The sequence below is a fragment of the Macrobrachium rosenbergii genome, chromosome 46, assembly GCF_040412425.1.
Source record: "Macrobrachium rosenbergii isolate ZJJX-2024 chromosome 46, ASM4041242v1, whole genome shotgun sequence".
Classification (NCBI taxonomy): Eukaryota; Metazoa; Arthropoda; class Malacostraca; order Decapoda; family Palaemonidae; genus Macrobrachium; species Macrobrachium rosenbergii.
The window spans coordinates 45117413-45137035 of NC_089786.1; positions in this window are offsets into that span (position 1 = coordinate 45117413).

Consider the following 19623-nt stretch of genomic DNA (forward strand, 5'->3'; position numbering starts at 1 on the left):
ACCGTAGCTTTTTCTGGAATGCTTTCGTTAATTTTACAAATAAAGTCTAGTTTTGTAACACGGCGTTTTAATTCAGTAAGCCTTTGTTTGATAGATAGAGAGAGTGAGGAGTTGACGAGAAAGAAAGAATGCGCTTAGAGGTGTAATATGATATGACATTGTTCTTGAAACAGATGTGTCTGGCGTATGCGTCTACGATATAGCGTTCCATTAACTCTCGTTCTTGTCCCAAAGTACTGTACCGTCATAACCAACTTCAGCAAGGAAAAAAGATTCGCCCGATTTTCGAGGTAAGAGTTTCTTCCCGTCAGTTTCCTCATCAGAACTTTGTGATATTTGGGGAGGTTACAAACCACCACAGTCAGTCCACGCTCTGAACCGTTCAGTTGATTTATTCTTAATTGTAAGTTTTCGTACGTTAGATTTTTTTGTCTTCGTTCTTTCTCTCTCTCTCGTATCATCACTTTAGTGAGTGAAACAGTCTCTATCTTCCCCAATAGAACATTGCAAATGTCCTGTCATTTCCTGAATCATTAGTTCTTCTCATATCGACAGCAACATGAATTCTTGCAACAGCACTGAAACTTAATCAATTCATTAACCTTTAATTTCAGTCTCATAATTTCTTCGTTTATAGCATTTTGCGTAATCAACAGAGTCCAGTCATTATTCTGACTTAATTCCACTTTCTGAAAACGATTTCAACTCAAATATTTATTTTTAGCGAGTTTTAATGCATCACCTTTGCCGTAACCCCTTCCCTATTTTTACTGTTTTTATTTACTTTTTCCAACCACCGTATGCCACCATTTGACTAATATTGATTTGTGTACCTTTCTTCATTTTTAAGCGCGATTACGATTCTCTTGGATATGCTTTCTTTTTTATCAAATTCGGTCACCCTTTTCTCATTAAGCTTAATTCAGAGGATCAAGACCTTTAAGGCTTTGCTACATGAATGTATGCTTAGTTTTGAAGAGAGCACAGCGGGTTGTAATCAAACGTCCTATATTGCTATTGCTTTGTCTTGCCTTGTATCTAACCAGAGTCCTTAACAGGCGAGACAAGAAGTGATACTCACACTACAATAAAACACACACACACACACAAACACACACACACACACACACACACATATATATATATATATATATATATATATATATATATATATATATATATATATACTATATATATATATACACACACACACACACAAACAATGAACCACTTTATAAGACAGCAAAATAAGAAAATGAAGACACTCTATTATCATCATATATTTAGGTCTACAATATTTTGTATTACATTTTCCATCTATCTGAGAAGAGGATTAAAAGCCATGCTCGCACGAAGACAATGAAGCCACGTAATCATGACACCAATGAAATGAATCAGAAGAACTCAACAGTGCCATTCGTTGGAGTTGTTTCTGATTCATTTCGTGTGTCATATATTTCCACATTAGCTTCGTGTGTGCGGCTGCGTGTAACTGTCTAACTATCAAATAGATGAAAATGTAATACAAACCTATTGTAGACTAAATATATGATGATAATAAGTATTCTTCATTCTTATTTTACTGTCTTGAAATAGTTCATTATATATATATATATATATATATATATATATATATATATATATATATATATATATATATATGTGTGTCTGTATGTATAGCTAATGTAATATTAATATGTTAATAATGTGTGTGTTTACATATTAATAGCTCACTGTCTCATATTAGGAACTCTCAATTGATACAGGCAGACAAGCAACTAGCAATATGGAACTGTTGTTCTCTCAAACTAAGTACATTCATGTAACCAGAAGCTTATACTTGATCCTCTGAATTAAGCTTAATGAGGTGACAATTTTATAAAAAACGAAGCATATCAGAAAAGTCTTTAAAAAGCGAAGAAGTACACAAATCAATATTGTCAAATGGTAATGGTGGAAAGAAATAAATAAAACGACAAAAAGCAAGTACGTACAAAAAGTGACTGCGACAAATAAATATTTGATTGAAATCGTTTTCGAAGATGGGGTAAGTCGAAGATAATGACACTGAACTCTGTTGATCAAAATATAAACGAAGGAAATTATGAACTGGTAAGGTTAATAGTGATTAGTTCCGAATAACGACGCAAATTCATGTTGCTGAAAAATAATGATTCGAGAAATGTTTGCAAGGACTATTGAAGATGAAGACTGTTTCACGCTGAAAATGATGATGCAGAGAGAGGTGAGACAGAAAAAAATCAACGTACAACACGGTAAATGGAAATCAACTGAATCGAAACGTGAACTTGTTTCGTGATTGTAACATAAATATACAAGGATTCTGATGTTTCGAACTCTTACCTCGGCGTCGGGCGATCTTTTCGTTGGTATGACATTGCAACTACTTTGGGGACGAAACGAGTTAATGGGGCTTTATATCATGAACATACGCCAGACATCATTTCAGAAGACAATGTCATCACTCCTTGCACCTCTAAGCGCGACTAACAACACTCGTCAACTCCTGCTCTCTATCTATCGGAAACAAAGGCTTACTGAGTAAACTGCCGTGTTAAACTGAACTTGAAACTGGAGTAACAGCTATTCAAGCTTACAGTCATAAATAGCTCAATATCACAAAAGCTGGAAGTCATAACTATTCGATGCAATCAATAGAACGTGTTTCTAGACTTCCAACCAATACTGTGACTAACACCTCGATCATGAAACAAATAAAGGTCATGATTGCTCTGCTGCGGGCCGAAATGGAAGTAATAAATATGGTATGTTAAAGAGACACCATTTCAACATTATTATTCTCTGACACTCAATACCAGGAATTCTATTAGAAGAAAACATAACTAGGTAAACAAACACTGAATGAAAAATGCGTAATAAGAACAGAGATTTCTGCAAACTGGTATTCCGCACAATGAAAGGCCTGAAGTGTGTGTTTTCTTACTCGTTCTATGGCGAAACCCTCAAAGTATCTGTCTTGATACGAACGCAGCTCGACGTCACACCGGCGCAAATCTGAAAGTGAAACCGTCAATGTTCTATTATAATATACACATTAGAGAGATAACAGTATGCACACATTCACTGTAACCTTTCCCGTGGTAAAATCAAGTTGATGACTGAAGAACCGCGCCTTCTGGTTTTTACAGGTATCTCCGTCGTCGCGTTTTCCCGTGCATCTCGTCATGACACTGGAAACCATGAAGATGAGCGACGTTGAACTGTCTAACGGAAAAATGCAATGTCAACATATGAGCCACTTGCAGAGCTCAGCTTGATCAACAATATATATGTGTATATATATATGTATATGTATATGTATATGTATGTATATGTAATATGTATATGTATAATATGTATGTATGTATATGCTGGCCGATGAAACTAGTGCTGCTTGGAGCAACTCTGGTGTGAAAATGTCTGCTCCTGTCATTCCAGGTAAATGATTTCTATTAAGAAACTGGATCACTCAAAGATTACTGTGTCACTGTCATCAGCTGAAATCTTTCAATAATAAATATTGTAATCAACATTTCTGATGTTTAAAAGGTTAATTACATGTTCATTAATTGTATTTAGTTTTCTGTCCGTTACTTTTGCACGTAAATGAGACAAGAATTCTCTCTCTCTCTCTCTCTCTCTTTCTCTCTCTCTCTCTCTCTCTCTCTTTCACACACACACACACACAGACGTACCCACACACATACACACACACACACACACACACACACACACACACAAAACATTAATTCAAAGGATAAATTGTTTCACAGGCAGTGACACCTTTCATTTTTTGTGGATCAAGGAGTTTTTCCCTTCTGCTGTGAGATAAAAACATCAGTATTATATTATTCAGGCATTAATGATACAGAGCAGCCTGACTGGCAGCAATCATTTTCCTTAATAGTTATTAATGCCTTTGTTGCCTCGTTGAAACGGCTTTTATTTTAGGGGCCACTCTCATCGATTTTCCTTTTCATGGTTAGGCGTTCCCCGCTCAAAATTAATTAAAACCCTTCATCAATATTACAATGCATCACCGGGAACGATCACTGAGAATATGAATTCTATACTGTAACAACAAGTTTTGCAATATATACTGTATTTTTTTTACGCAAGTATTGCTGAAGTTTCATTTTGACAATGCTATTAGATCAGAACAGCATTGTATCGAAGTTATTTTGATGTGAGTCTCAAACTTTTATTTTCATACATTTCGAAGTAAATTGTTCGGAGGAAGGCTTTTGCCGGAATATCGCAAGCAATTTCCAAAGAATACCATGTCAACCCACGCGCTTACTTGCTGACGGCGCCTGGGAGAGAAAGCTCAGTTTTCTTTAATGTTTACGGTTTGACGGGAAACTTACTTATAAGAGTATCACATTTCATTTGTCTTAGACATAATCCAAAGTCATGCATTACCATCATCTTAAGAAAAAAGCAAGGAGGAAAAAAAATAACAGACATTTGTCAGATTAAATCTTATATTCAGTGCTGAAGTCGATGTCATAACTAAGACTTTCGTGGGCGTAAGGTGGATTAAATACACATCTGTAGTAAAGTACTCACATGTTTATTGTCCCTTCCCTATGGTAGAGGTTTACATCTTAATATACTACACCTAGAGTTATTGCCGTGATCTAGCTGCCCTTCTTTGTTTTCTCTTCTTCGTCCTTCCTCTTTTGACTGGGCCCCGCCAGCGTTACAAAATAGGAAAAATAGTAATGTCTCTCTTTATCAAGGTTATAACATTTCTCCTTCCAAAAAAAAATGACAAGAAACAGAAACATATATAATGGACAAAGTAGCATATGGAAACAATAACACTGGACTATCAGAGGAATTTTTTTTTTTGTGCCTCCAATATGGAGTTATAAATTCAATCGTAATGGGGCCTAGACACGCGACCCGACCTGGTTACCTTTTTGTGGTGTATTTCTAGGTATGCAAGAAGTACACAAATCAAGATCACTTGGGCTCGATGGTGACATGGCAATCTCAGTATGAGGGCACTCACCAGCATTGTTGGTGTCCTTAATGGGAGTTATTGGAATATTCTGAGGAGAAACATTTTGGTCAGCAGGCACATTACTAGAGACTGCAGGTGGTGGTAAACTCTGACTTAAGACAGGCACATTCTTATCATCATTAATGGCGCCAGCACTATCAGCTGGGGAAACAGGAATCTGTCTATGAAACATTTGGGAGATATGCCTCTTGCAAATCACATTGTCAGAACAGGCTAATTTTACCTTGAAATTTTTAGCATTGATTACTTCGGCCACACTACCCGGCAACCACTCAGCTCCGACGCCAAATTTTTTAAAGAAAATTGCATCACCCACTAGAAATTTGGATTTAAAATGAGAGTTTTTAGCCTTCTCAGGCTAGTTAGTGAGGTCTTAAGTGATCAAGAGCAGATCTAAATGCCTGCCAAACAACAATTCTGCTGGTGAGCGTCCAGTACTAGAATGTATCGTACATCTATAATGATACAACAGTCTACTTAATCTTAAACTAATATCACCTGATGAGAATTTGATGAACAATCTTTTGAAAACCTGAACAGCCTCGTTCGGCCAGGCCATTTGACTGAGGGTGATAGGGGCACTTAGTGTGTGACAGATTTTATTAGAATCCATGAAGGATTTGAAATCTTTTGAGATAAAGCAGGGCCCATTGTCTGATACGAGCTCTTCAGGTAGACCAAATCTACAAAAGGTTTTCCGTAATAATTCTACAGTTTTAGATGAGGTTAAGTGCTTGGAAGCATGGACATCCAGAAACTCGATTTGGGGTCAATAATAATGAGAAAATAAAACCCCTCTAATGGGCCACACCAGTCAACATGGAGCCTCTGCCACACAGAATGGGTTGCTGGCCAACTAGATGGTTTAACACCTTTAGGACTACTATTTGCAAGCACTCAGCGCAAGATTTAGTGACTAGATCAAGGTCCATGTCAATATTGGGGCCAAAACACCACAGTTCGCGTGGAGTGACCTCATAGCACTAGTACCGGATGACCATTATGCAGTTGCTTCATAACAACAGCTCGATGCACTTCTGGAATAACTAGTCTGTTACGATATAACAACAATTCATTGTGTACCGACAGTTCCTGCTGTATTTTCACATACGGTTCCACTCCCCTGAAGGGGAGGATGGGGTGGAAATCTGTACGAGGATTAAAGTGTTTTCTGTTACTAGTTCATTTTACCGTTCAGAAACCCGAAATCCGAATACAAAGTCCTTCATTTGAGATAAAATAGAATCTTTGAGTGTTGCTTCCTTAAGTACTTCCACAGAAAGTTCTTTCAAATTCATTCACCATACTAATGAGTTTAACAATTTCATTTGGTACCTGAAATTTAACTGTGCTATCCTCAATAGGTAATCTTGATAAGCAATCTGCTATAGTATTCTTATTACCAGGAATATGTTCAATTGTGTAATCAAAAGACAAAAAGAAGGACAGACCATCTTATCAACCTTGCATTTGCAATTTTAGTTATGGGTTTACTGGGGTTAAAAATATGAATCAGGGGACGATGGTCAGTCCTCAGCACAAAATGTCTCCCAATCAAATATTTGGCAAACTTATTTAGAGCAAAAACAATAGCCAGTCCTTCTCTGTCAATTTGAGCGTAATTCATTTCAATGGGTGTCAACTTCCTACTTGCAAATGATATAGCTGACAGAGTCATCAACATGTTGCTGGAGGAGGACAGCACCCACACCAACCGGTGACGCATCCACCTCCACTACTAATTTGTAAAGCGTATCCAATTTATTAAGTGACACATGAAGCTACAGCTGTTTTTAAGGTGCCAAAGGCATTATTAGCTGCTTTGGACCATGTAAAATCAACACCCTTTTAGTCAGATCATACAGAGGTGAGGCAATAGTAGCAAAATTCTTAATGAATGAATGATAAAATGAAATAAGACCCAGAAATGACTTGAGCTGAGTGACAGTATGAGGAATTGGAGCATCAACTATGGCTTTAACTTTTTCTTCATCTGGCTCATATCCCTCTCTAGAGAGCTTAAAACCTAAGTAATTGACAGAAGTTACCCTGAACACGGATTTCTGCACATTCAGTTGAATGTTGGTATCACGCAAAGTCCTAAGAACATCTCTTACACGTTTGTCATGTTCAGCTAGTGAGTCTCCACCTATAACAATATCATCAAGATATGGATAAACATAATCATAAGAAGATAATAATTGGGAAATGAACTTCTGAAATATTGCAGGAGCAGAATGGATGCCAAATGGTAACCATAAATATCTATATAGACCCAAATGTGTGTTAATTACCAGATATTTACGGTCTTCTGGAGCGACTTCCATTTGCAGATAAGGATTCTTGAGATCAAGTCTGGTATAATACTCATGCCCAGACACATTGGAAATTAATTCTGACATATTAGGTAATGGGAATTTAGATTCATGAAGAATTTCATTTATTTTACGAAAATCCCCACAAACCCTAAGGGATCCATTCTGCTTCCTGACAGAAACGATAGGTGAGGCATACACTGAAAATTCTACTCTTTCTATAATCTTATTATTTTCTAGCTCTTGCAGTGCACTCTCAACCTCACTGCGTAACGTCAGTGGCACCATGCGGGCCTTCTGAAAAACAGGAACATGACCAACTTTAGGATACAATCGAGCTTGACAGTTCTTAATAGGTTTCAAACTATGTACATTATAGTCTTCACAAAATCTTCTACATTTAACTGATGGACATTAATTATATTGCATTTATCTATTAAATTCCTACCAATCAAATTATTTGGAGAGCCTGACCCAACAACTATGAATTCAATGTCTGAATGATTTTGTTGTTTGTACTGAAAATTTGAAACTTTGACCTTCCCAAATACTTTAATTGGCACTTGGTTATAACCCTGCAATTTAGTTCTACAGTTCAGTAGTGTACAATTTAGCTTCTCAAAATCATCATACTTCAATGTAGAGATAGCTGAACCGGTGTCAATCTCAAATGAAAATGGCTTATGATTCAATTGACAACTAACAACATAAGGTTGAACAGAACTTTTGTTTAATATACAATTTAAATCAAGTGACTCTTCATCATTGGATTCCTCTTCTTGGATTATAACTTCATGAGTCTTCTTCAAATGAGGTTTTGTCATTTGCGGCACTCTTGCCTCTTTCTTTGCTGGTGACGATGCTTGGCCACTGAACACCCTGTCACTGGAGCTGCTCTTCACTTTGCGCTTGCACACTGATGCTACATGGCCAGGCTTGCCACACTCGTAACAAGTAGCATTTCTCAGACGACAGTCCCATTCCGAATGGTTCATCCGGCCACAGACCTTACATTTTTCTCTTCTTAGCCTATTAACACTTTGAACCTCCTGCTCCTGATATGCTGCTTCTAGATTGGATAAGGTGGCCAATAAATCCCCTACTGTATTAGTGTGGTAATCAAAATCTGATAACTTGGCGGTGAAATATGGTCCACTACGAGCAGCAAGGAACAGTTTGTACTTAAGAAATTCTTCCTTGTTTCCAAAGTCACAAAGTTCAGCTAACTTATTCAAATCCTTGAAGAATAAATTATACGTTTCTTCTTTTAATTTATTTCTGTCTTGAATTCAGCCAAATGTTTGACAATTGTCTTCTTAGGCTTATACAGTAGCTTCAGGTTAGTTTTCACTTCGGCCAGGGAGAGGGCTAACGCGACCCAGGAGCAATCAAAGCAACAATGTCATCAAAATATTCAGTTGGAATATGAGTTAAGATCAAGCTTACTTGACGAGATTCATTCGTGATCTCTTGAGCTCGGAAAGCAACAGTCATTAATTCCAACCAGTTATCTAAGGACTGTGACTCTGGCACAAACTTCGGGAAACGGTCTGCCATATTCATAGGCTACCCTTAGACTAAGCAGGCAATTACTAAAAGTAAACACTTGAAATCAACCGGGCAATTAACATTAGGAATGCCAATGTTCAGTTACACATTAGGCTAAGCCTTACTGCAGATTTCCTCAATCAACAACACTGAGTTTCAGTAACTTAGGCAGCCTCTGTATAGGTAGTAGTAAAGGAAGGCACTTCATCCACGAATCCCATCCCCGTCGCCATTGTCATAACTTAAGACTTTCGTGGGCTTAAGGTGGATTAAATACACACTTCGTGTATAGTACTCACATGTTTATTGTCCCTTCCCTATGGTACAGGTTTGCATCTTAATATACTACACCTAGAGTTATTGCCCTTCTTGTTTTCTTCTTCGTCCTTCCTTCTTTTGACCAGGGCCCTGCCAGCATTACAAAATAAGAAAAATAGTAATGTCTCTCTTTATCAAGGTTATAACAGTCGATACTAAAAAGAAAAATCTCTTCAAATATAAAATACCACATAAATTATGTACAAAGAGAAGGAGAGAGAATCTGTTAGTTCGTGCATTTGGGTTGGCGTACAGCAGCGTGTGTTGTCAGTGCATGAGAAAGAATGAATGTTAGTGCTGTATGCGTGTATGTGTGTAACAGCACAATCAGTCAGAGAGAGAGAGAGAGAGAGAGAGAGAGAGAGAGAGAGAGAGAGAGAGAGAGAGAGAGAGATTACTCTACCAGCTTCTTTGCTTTCCTACTATACTGTTGCAATTTTGTTGACATCATTATTTATCCCTCTCATTCTAAAGAATGTCCGACAGCGAACAAAAATACGACCGCATCCTTTGGCAACGAAACCAAGTTAGCGATATCTCTGGCTAGGTTATGAATGGACCCTTTTCCTTGCTTTAAGTTTTCTCCATGATGAACTTGAAACAAGTCTTCCATTACTCTTAACTGATTTTGAAATTCTTCACTAGGAACAATTAATTCGGCATTTTTACTAAATCTAAATTCAGTCCATGTACTGCCAGTGTTGCTCGTGTTGCTAAGGAATTCATACAGGGAATTTGTTAGCTATGTAACCCCCCGTGTAAATCAGGCCTTCTCTTTCAACCTCATGTTCAAAATCCTTTATGTCTGTCTGGTTTGTCTCACTGTCGTCTATAACTGATTCCTCAATATCCAGGGTAGAAAATATCATAGCTGACAAATACAACTCTCGATCTAGGGAATCATCATTTTGATTATCATTAGGCCTATTTTCTACCGTGGTAGAATATGAGCCCTGAGAAAAGTTTATTTGCTTGCACTCATGAGTCCGAAATTTGATAGATGATTTGTAAACCTAAGATGACGTTTTGCATCATCCAACTTACAAAGATATGAACAGACCGAACATAGTCTCCTTGTCGGAGGAACAAAACGAGAACCCTGGCATCCGGTAAGTGAAGAGCTTCATACAAAAGTACTAATCAGGATTTCGGATGTTATCGTACATCACCATCTTGCAATGAACCAAAGAAACTTTGATTCTGAATTCCAGTTTTAAGTGAGTCGGATGTTCAAAAAGAGGGACTGAACTTGCGATCAGAATACCATGTCTGTTCACTTAGAGTCGAAAAAATGTCTCGTTGTGCGCGTGACGTCAGTCTCACACGCAAGCTAAACCCTTGGTGAATCAGTCATCACTGAAGGAAACATCAATGGGAAACATCACTGTGACGAGCTTTCGATACAATGCCGCATAACTGTGGTGTGTTTGGTTGTTTTTCCGTGAGGAATGAAGAGAACAACACTAGATGATATGATTAAAACTGCAGGTACAATGAGAGTAAAGAATAGAAAATATTTGTATCAGCTTCAAAGGGGCTTCATTGTGTTTTCAAAGTCACTACTCAGGTTATATGCTTTGGTGAAGGAGAAGTATATTTCATCCATTCTAACATATGGGTTATCACAGGATGGTCTGGAACCTCCCCTTTTTTTTCGATCATGCCTCTCCTCTAAATGTAAAACATCGAATACGAATTTACCTCTTATGAAGAAATATTGCTGTGCATTGTGATCGAAAGAAATATACTTCCGTCACATATAATGTTTCTTGAAAACACAATGAAGCCCCTTTGAAGCTGATTCTTTTTCTCATTGTTCAGTGAGTGTTGATTCCTGATTCACCACAGTTATGCGGCATTGTATTAGCTTGCGTGATGTTTCCCCATTGACTTCAGTGATGACTGATTCCCACCTGACGTCACGCGCACAACGAGACATTTTTTCGACTCTAAGTGAACAGACATGGTATTCTGATCGCAAGTTCAGTCCCTCTTTTCGGTGAACATCCGACTCACTAAAACTGGAATTCAGAATCAAAGTTTCTTTGGTCCATTGCAAGATGGTGATGTACGATAACATCCGAAATCCCGATTAGTACTTTTGTATGAAGCTCTTCACTTGGGTGCACCGGATGCCAGGGTTCTCGTTTTGTTCCTCCGACAAGGAGACTATGTTCGGTCTGTTCATATCTTTGTAAGTTGGATGATGCAAAACGTCATGCGCTTAGGTTTACAAATCATCTATCAAATTTCGGACTCATGATTTGCAATAAATGATTAGTATTTGGTAAAGACAGGGAAGTAACTTTGTCTGTATCTAGACAATCTAGATTTATTGTCGCCAGTAATAGAATGGCGGCCACCACAGGATATGTCACCTTTTGTTTCAAAAGTTATTATCTGTTTATCAATGTCAACTTTCTCGACATTCATTTATCTTTTCTTCACTTTTAGTTGCCTTTTGGTGAGAGTATGGTTAAAGGGCTGCTAATTCCGTTCCATATTTTCGAATTTTGCAAAGGTTTGCATTCCCAGCTACTGAGTGTAAACACTGCAATTATTTCAATTTTCTCCTGACCTAATAAATTCAAAACTAACACTGAGGGTTTTCTGTCGGTTCATTTAAACACTGAATTCACGGAAGTGTAAAATTTCATAAACCTACACATTTCTTTGGTGGAGACAGTGCTCGGGATATGTAATAGGTTAAAAAATAACCAACAGACCTACCAACTTTGATTGACAAATGCCCTCGGGTTAAAATGAGATATTTCTTTAATTAAAGTTATCTCATATCCTATGATTTTGGCTAACTAAATAGATAATGCTGATAATGAAGTCTCTAAATGAATGTATTATTATGTGAATCTCTGTTTTTGGCAGCATCTACGAATATGCAAAGTTTCGGTAAAAATAATATATAAATAAATTTCAATGATCAATATAGTACTTACGTGGGAAGTCGTGGAATGCATTTAAAAGAAATAGAAATAAGCCTATGCATTAACCAAAACATGGACATAGGAAATAACTAACAAAGAAAATTGTAACTGCAAACGCCACCACGCCCACCTCTTCCCCCATGGGATTCGCACAAATATCTAAATGCTCTGATTCACAGCGTTTTCTAACTTGAACACAAGGACCTCCTGATTAGTCTGATTCCCAGAGCTTTATAATATGTTCATCCAGATACAGTAGACAATTATAGTTTTATTTTAATAAACATCCGTAACAATATACATGAATAAACAATTAACAAGGCCTGTGCCTAAATACAGGCCCAGTTTCCATCAAAATCAAATGAATTGCTCCCATGCGCTTGGAGAATTCAATTAAGATATTGAAAAATAATATCTTTATCTATCAAGTAATCACACTAACAGACCAACTGTCAGAGAGGTAAACAGCCTCGTAAGCGATACAAAGGGGTATCATTGCGCAATTACACGTGATGTCTTCTCTCAGTAAAGTATCAGTGGAAAGTATCCATAAAAGAGCAATGTGGAAACCGCATTTGAGGTTTTGAGGTAGTGGGAGGATGGAAGTATAGAGAGAAAGAATTCCCTTAATTATTTAATATATCGTCTTCAGTCGTCGAATCTTACTCGAAGGAAAACTGATATCATTCTTGCAAAGTACCAAGACTCTGAATAGAGAGAGAAAGAGAGAGAGAGAGAGAAAGGAACCTTTTATTCACCTAGACTTTTTCGTTACTAAAATAGATTTTGTTTTTAATTCTTGTTGGAGAGATGCTGGAGCACTTTCGAGAGGGGGAGTCTTCACTAAACTGCTGTGGCGGAAGATCTCCAGATACTAACTATATATGTCAAAAGAAAAACAATTCCTCCGTACAAGACTGACCTTTAACGTCCTGTGGATGTCAGATCTCAAATAGTGCCATTATCGATGGAGGTTCATGAGAATGTTTGGTGCAAATGACAGTTTGATGAAACTTAACTATTACTAACGATACTTGTGCAGGCAGGAGGATGACATCTTTAGAGGAGAGATGAGGTTCAGAACTATTTTTTTTTTTTTTTTTTTTTTTTTTTTTTTTTATCTCCCGCTCTGTGCTCGCCTTCAACTCATTTGAAAGCTTCATTCCATGGGAGTACAGGATTCTTTACATGAACCTTAATCACTGGCAGTGACAGTGGTTAAGATAATCAAGAGTTTAGCCTGAAGGGACCATCATACCTGGCACTGAGACATAAACTATAATTTCCTCGTCATCTCTCCAAAGGAAGTAGATACTGATTTTTCTTCAAAGGTTTTATTGTAATAAGAGTGTAATTCTATTCTGTCTTGGGGAAATAAATCGTAATAAATTTGTTAATCAGTTCATAAAAGAACAGAATCCTTTCATGATGGAGGAAGAATTATACAACTTTGCGTAAGAGTTTTTTATTGTAGGGAAAAATCGGAGTCTTTTTCACACGAACAAGGAGAAATGACTTCTGATAAAAGTATATCACTACTTAATGATAAATATTCTTAGCGATGATTTGCTAATTAAACATTAGTTCAAAATTTAACGTTGGATATTCTGATAGACAAATACCGACTGATTTTAAACAAAACAATTCTTTCCATTTATTTAAGTTTTTGTGATGTCGATCAGTCCAAGAAATTCTGCTTAAGTAAAATGATTTGACAGACTTAATTATTTATGAAGCTTTTTGTTTTCTTATCAGATCTCTGAATAGGTCAAGTCTTGTTAAAAATAAAATCTTGAGGATTCACAGTGTGTAGTCATTGGCCATTAAAGTCAGGATTGTGATTTTTCTTTTCCAAATCAGATGAACATTATTGTGAGAATTCCTGTAAGATTTTTAAGCTAGAAATATTAGTAAAACTATTTTTATTTGTTCATCTGTTTCAGGTTAAGAATAGTTAATTACTAATCGCTAATAACCGACTATAGCTTCACTTCGTGTTAGTAAAGGTGCATACTATGTAGAGAACGATCAAAGAAAGCTATTATAATAATTAGGGAAAACAGAGCCATATAGAAAATTCTAGAGACTGGTAGTAGAAATCACTGAATTCCATGAATTCGGAAATCACTGTACAGTCAGTCAGTTCAAACACTCGAAATAATGATTCAGTGAATCTCAACTCGTTAATCTCACCCTGTCAGCTAATCAGTCTGCCTGTAGTGTCCATTTATTCATTAGCTACTTTGTTTAGAGTAGCGTGACCTTCTGCCAGGGCTTGTCCATTGCCAAAGGCAACCAGTAGGTGTGATAAGATATATACAGTATATCGAGAAACCTGGCTCGGACCTCTGGATTCGACCTAAACCCCGATAGCTTTCACCATTAACTTAACAAAAACGTAGCTAAATATTCTACTCCCAAATATGACTTTGTCAGCTTCACACACAAACACAACACACACACACACTCTCTCTCTCTCTCTCTCTCTCTCTCTCTCTCTCTCTCTCTCTCTCTCTCTCTCTCTCTCTCTAATCCAGTAAGGTAGATTGACATATGCTATGTTACAACTTGCTGTTTTTCTACATTACTCGTGTTGTTCTTACATTTTCACTGGATTAATTTGCAATATATTGAATAGAGTAAAACACTGTTCCTTTTGTCGTTAAAGAAGAAACGTGTCCCGCTATATAATAAACTTCATAGATGACAATGAGATCTATATTAAACATGCATTCTGTCTCGGTCATCTCTCTTTATTGCAGGAGAAAGAACAAAGGAGTAGAAGCACACGCCTGGGGATCGAGGAAAGTGGATAAGAACACTAATGGCACTGACGATAGGTATGAAAAATAAAGCGAATACGATATGAACACCGAGTGACGGCGAAATATAATTATAATACAATGTAATTTTCGGTTGGTACCGCACCTGATGGGAACTTTCATCACGGAAAAGCTTTTGGTAATCGTGTCATTATTTATACGAGAGGAAAGGCGAATAAAAGTTGTCCTCATTGCTAATTGTGATTTTATATAAATGTAAAAACTCACATTGCGTGATTAAATGCTATTCCATTTCCCGCACAAGAAAGGTCGGCAATAAAAATATGTAGCGTGCTGAGTTGAGAAGTGATTACTGCTGCAAGGGATGGTCAACAGTCTTTATGCCCTTAATTATGCGTTACACACACAACACACACATACACATGAACACATAAATCTGTGTATGTGTATGTAAAAGTATTGATGTGTACTATTTTTTCTAAGCTCGTTGATACTGGTGTGGATGATTCTTAAATAATGTTTCTTATCTAAATTCCGATGATAGACTATTTTGTTACTCTGTTGTCATGATTTGGATCGCTTATTAAAAAGTTGCACTCGTTTCATAATGATTTTTTTCTTGTGAGAGGAGGAAAATAGCAATGTTTAGCTGATGTCTTATGCCTTCATTTTCGTTCTTTCCTGTTACGATACTTCCTTTTACGATCCTCCAGAACAGCGCTACAGATTATAGCAATAATTTCAGTATTCACTGATTCAGGTGTTTAATTTCAGCCGATCGGATTTTAGCCCCATCTGTTCCCAAGGGCGTTGCACACTGCATCACAGTATGAGAATTTTGTTATGATGTCAATGCTCAGTGTTCGGCCTTGATGTGCACTGTCACATATGTGTATGGGATTTATGTTTCGATACCGATAGATGATTTAGAGAATTTCCCGGTGGTTTCCTATACTCACTTTGACCTGGTGTGGTGCATCTAATGCAGCACAAGCAGTATTTTATCAAGGAAGATTGTGAGAAATTATCTTTTTTTATCAGATTATACTTTCAAGAATCTTTTTCAGAAGAAATGCATTTAATTTTAAATAGGTTTTTGCGGAAACTAGAATAACAAAAAGCTAAACGAGGCATAAAAAACAAATTCAAAGGGATAACTCTCTGGCACTTTCCTAGCGAAAAAAAAAAAACAGCCCTCAGCTAAATCTGCATTACACCTGATATTCCTCGCAAAAACATTTTGAGAACCACTCTCTCGGTGTGCAATATAAAGGACGCGAAATCCCATTACTTTCAATTTCTCCTTTTATTTTGCAGGTCTTCTCTTCTGCCTTGTTCCATTTTCTCACCAAGACATCTGAACCTCGTATCGCAGCTGAGTCATTTCTCCTGCGTACGAGAGACTCTAATAACCCAACACCTGCTGTTATTAATCTGCCTGAGGGACGAACTGAGAAGCAGCATGTTGCATTCAAGCTGCCTCCCTCTGAAAGACCATTTCGCCTGAAGAATGACGATGTCCCGCTGGGTACAGTGAGAGAATCTAATTTCATTTCTCGGCCTCCAGATTATCGCAGAATTTTATTATGAAACATTAACAAAAAATCCTGCTTCCTAGGATTTGGTTTATTTTCCCTTTGGCAAAGAACTAAAATTAGATAAGTTAAAAGTTATGTGGAATTTTTATTGCTCCGCTGGATACATTAGGGAACTTAGCCTTATTGTACAGTCTCTACTACACATTACTGGTTATTTCGATAAGCAAAGGCCCCATTTATAAAAGGGCCAAACGAGAATGCCTAAGCCTATGACGTCAGTCATTTGCAGGAGATCTTGGGTGTCGTATTTGTATATACGTTGTCAGGTTGACGAACTCGGCCTATATTCAGTTCTCTCTCTAACATTTCTCTTCTAATAAATTCTCCTTTTTTACGTTTTCAAATGTGTCGATATCATTTTCCCAAGTTGAACTGAAAAACTTTTTTAGTAGTGAGATGTGTTAAGCAAAGTACAAATGAGCATTCAAGATTCAACGTTTTAACTGTAATGCTGTATTCCCAAACTGATGATAAATCATTAATGATAATTTAGTTATTCCCTGGATACTCCGAGCCATCAAAAGACATGGCATGAAAACTTATTTATTTTCACATTCTGTTTTATTCTTTAGACTCATAATGTATACCATAATATACTAAAGAAAACTAGGAAATGAGGTGACATTAAGCTAATCAAATTCTTTTTACTGCCTTGACATTTTTTAGTGGCGTATCAGTTCGAGTTTGAAGCTACTATAATCCCAATGAGCAACAGCTCTATCTGTATTTTCAGAATAATGAGACTTAATTTGAAGATATTTAAATTGATATATAATTCATTTTATATTTTGTTTGATATTTTTTCCTCCTCACTGCTCTACTAAAGCAACAGCAGTGATATTTCATTTCATGTGAGACGGGATTTATTTCCGATTAGTTCTCTTCTGTGAAACGTTTCATATGAATACCCTATTTTGCATACCTAACTGGGCTTCTTATTTCATGCAGTTTCAATGAGAGTTCATAACTGGCAGCAGTTAGGGCCACCATGCCTCGCCAAACATTTTCCTCCTATCTCCTTTGCGAAAGAAAATAAAATTCCCGGTGGGAAAAATATTTATTTTTTCAGCCTGGATCTCCTGAAGACATGGGACAAGGGTCAATATTTGACAATGAATAATGTCGACTCTAGATCCACCCTTTTGAAATTGTTGAAACATGTCCATTTGTTCGAAATTTGTTTAATGGAAGAGTGCAGTAGTTTTTGACTCAAATTTCTTAGGTGACATGAATAGGTTATAAATAGCAAAAAATTATTACCTCCTTAAATAATGAATAAGTTATGTTCATTTTTGTGAATTTTAATATATTTTATTTTATTTTATTTTTTATTTTTATACTGTGATTCTACCTATATGCAAAATATTTTCTTTTTAGTCTTGAAAAAAGTTATATGTGTCATGAAACTTCGGCAATAAATTTGTAGTCTTGACTGTTTCCCTTGTTCTGATTTGAGGATATACATTTATATATATATATATATATATATATATATATATATATATATATATATATATATATGTGTGTGTATGTGTGTGTGTGTGTGTGTGTGTGTGTGTGTGTGTGTGTGTGTGTAAATTACGTTATTTTACCACTTTAGTAGCAATGTGTAATTAGAAGGTAAAATTAAATATCAAATTATTTGTTGTTTGGAGCTAGTACAAAGAAATTATTTTCATTCATTGGTATGAAATTTGATAATGTGATGGTCACTACACTTCTGTGGACAAAGGTCTTAAGCTACGTGGCTAAATATAGGATTTAAGGCAGGTGAAAAATTTTTTTTTAAGTTACATAATAAAAAAATTCTGAAATATTGAAGTTAAGGTTCATTGGTTAAATATAGGTTTAACGCAGGTGATAAGAATTTTAAGTTATAGATCATAAAAAAATTCTGAAATACTGAAGTTAAATTCTTGTTAAAGTATTGCGCGACTTTTTAAATGGGGTGGGGAGGCTGGTGGGGTGGTAGTGGAGGTCGTTTGGCAAACAAATCTGGTTGACCACATAAAGCTCTGAGATGCAAAGTTTCTTTTACCAAAAAACATTTAATAATTTGTTTTAACGACTTCCCTTTAATAGGTCACTTCGATTCTGAATAACCTCATAGGTCCCAGCGCTTTGCTTTTTGCCTAAATTTCATATTCCATTCAATTTAATACGTCACTAGTATAGGGTAATGACCATTTATTTTCACAACTATCCATGAAACCCCCGTAGGGTGCACCTCATGCAGTGCACTGTAGGCATTACATAAGGCTCTTTGCAGCGTCCCTTCGTCCCCTAGCTACAACCCCTTTCATTTCTTTTACTGTTCGTATTTTCTTAAATCTTTCTTTCCACCCTCTCCTATCAGTTGTTTCATAGTGCAACTGCGGGGTTTATCTCTTGTTGAACCTTTCAAACCTCTCTGCTCTCAGTTTTTCCTTTCAGCGCTAAATGACCTCATAGATCGCAGCGCTTGGCCTTAGTCTTAAATGCTATATTCTATTATATTCTCTCCATGAAACAAAGTTAGACCAATAATTCTCAGGACTGTTGTTTAAGGTAGAACTATTGTGGATACTATTGGCTTAGTGAGTTTGTGAATTGGACACCGAATAGGAGATAAATGAGCAAAATAGTCGAACTTAGTAATCAAAGACGTTTGGAGGATTTAACATGACTGCCGTTAGATATGAAGTGCTTCATCTGGATGTATCATATGAAATGGCATTTGTGTTAATGGGTCTCTTTAATTGCTATCGTTTCTGCTTATTACGGAAATGGAAACTGTAAACTACTGAAGGAATTTGTAAAATACAGGTTATAAAAAAAAACTCATTGGTACATAGGCCCCATATTTTACAAATGAACTCTCAAACTCTAGAAACAGAATGTTGTGGTAAAATGTTATTACCTTTTAAATAAGTTTAATTAATTGTAAAGAAACGAATCTGAGAAACTGGTACCAGGCACGAACAATAAGCATTATAGTGAAAGAAGTAACTCTTAAATTATGGAGTTACTTACCAGGGATGATTGTCTTATTAGTCTATTTGGAAAAAGGTAAACGCCACTAAGGGTTTG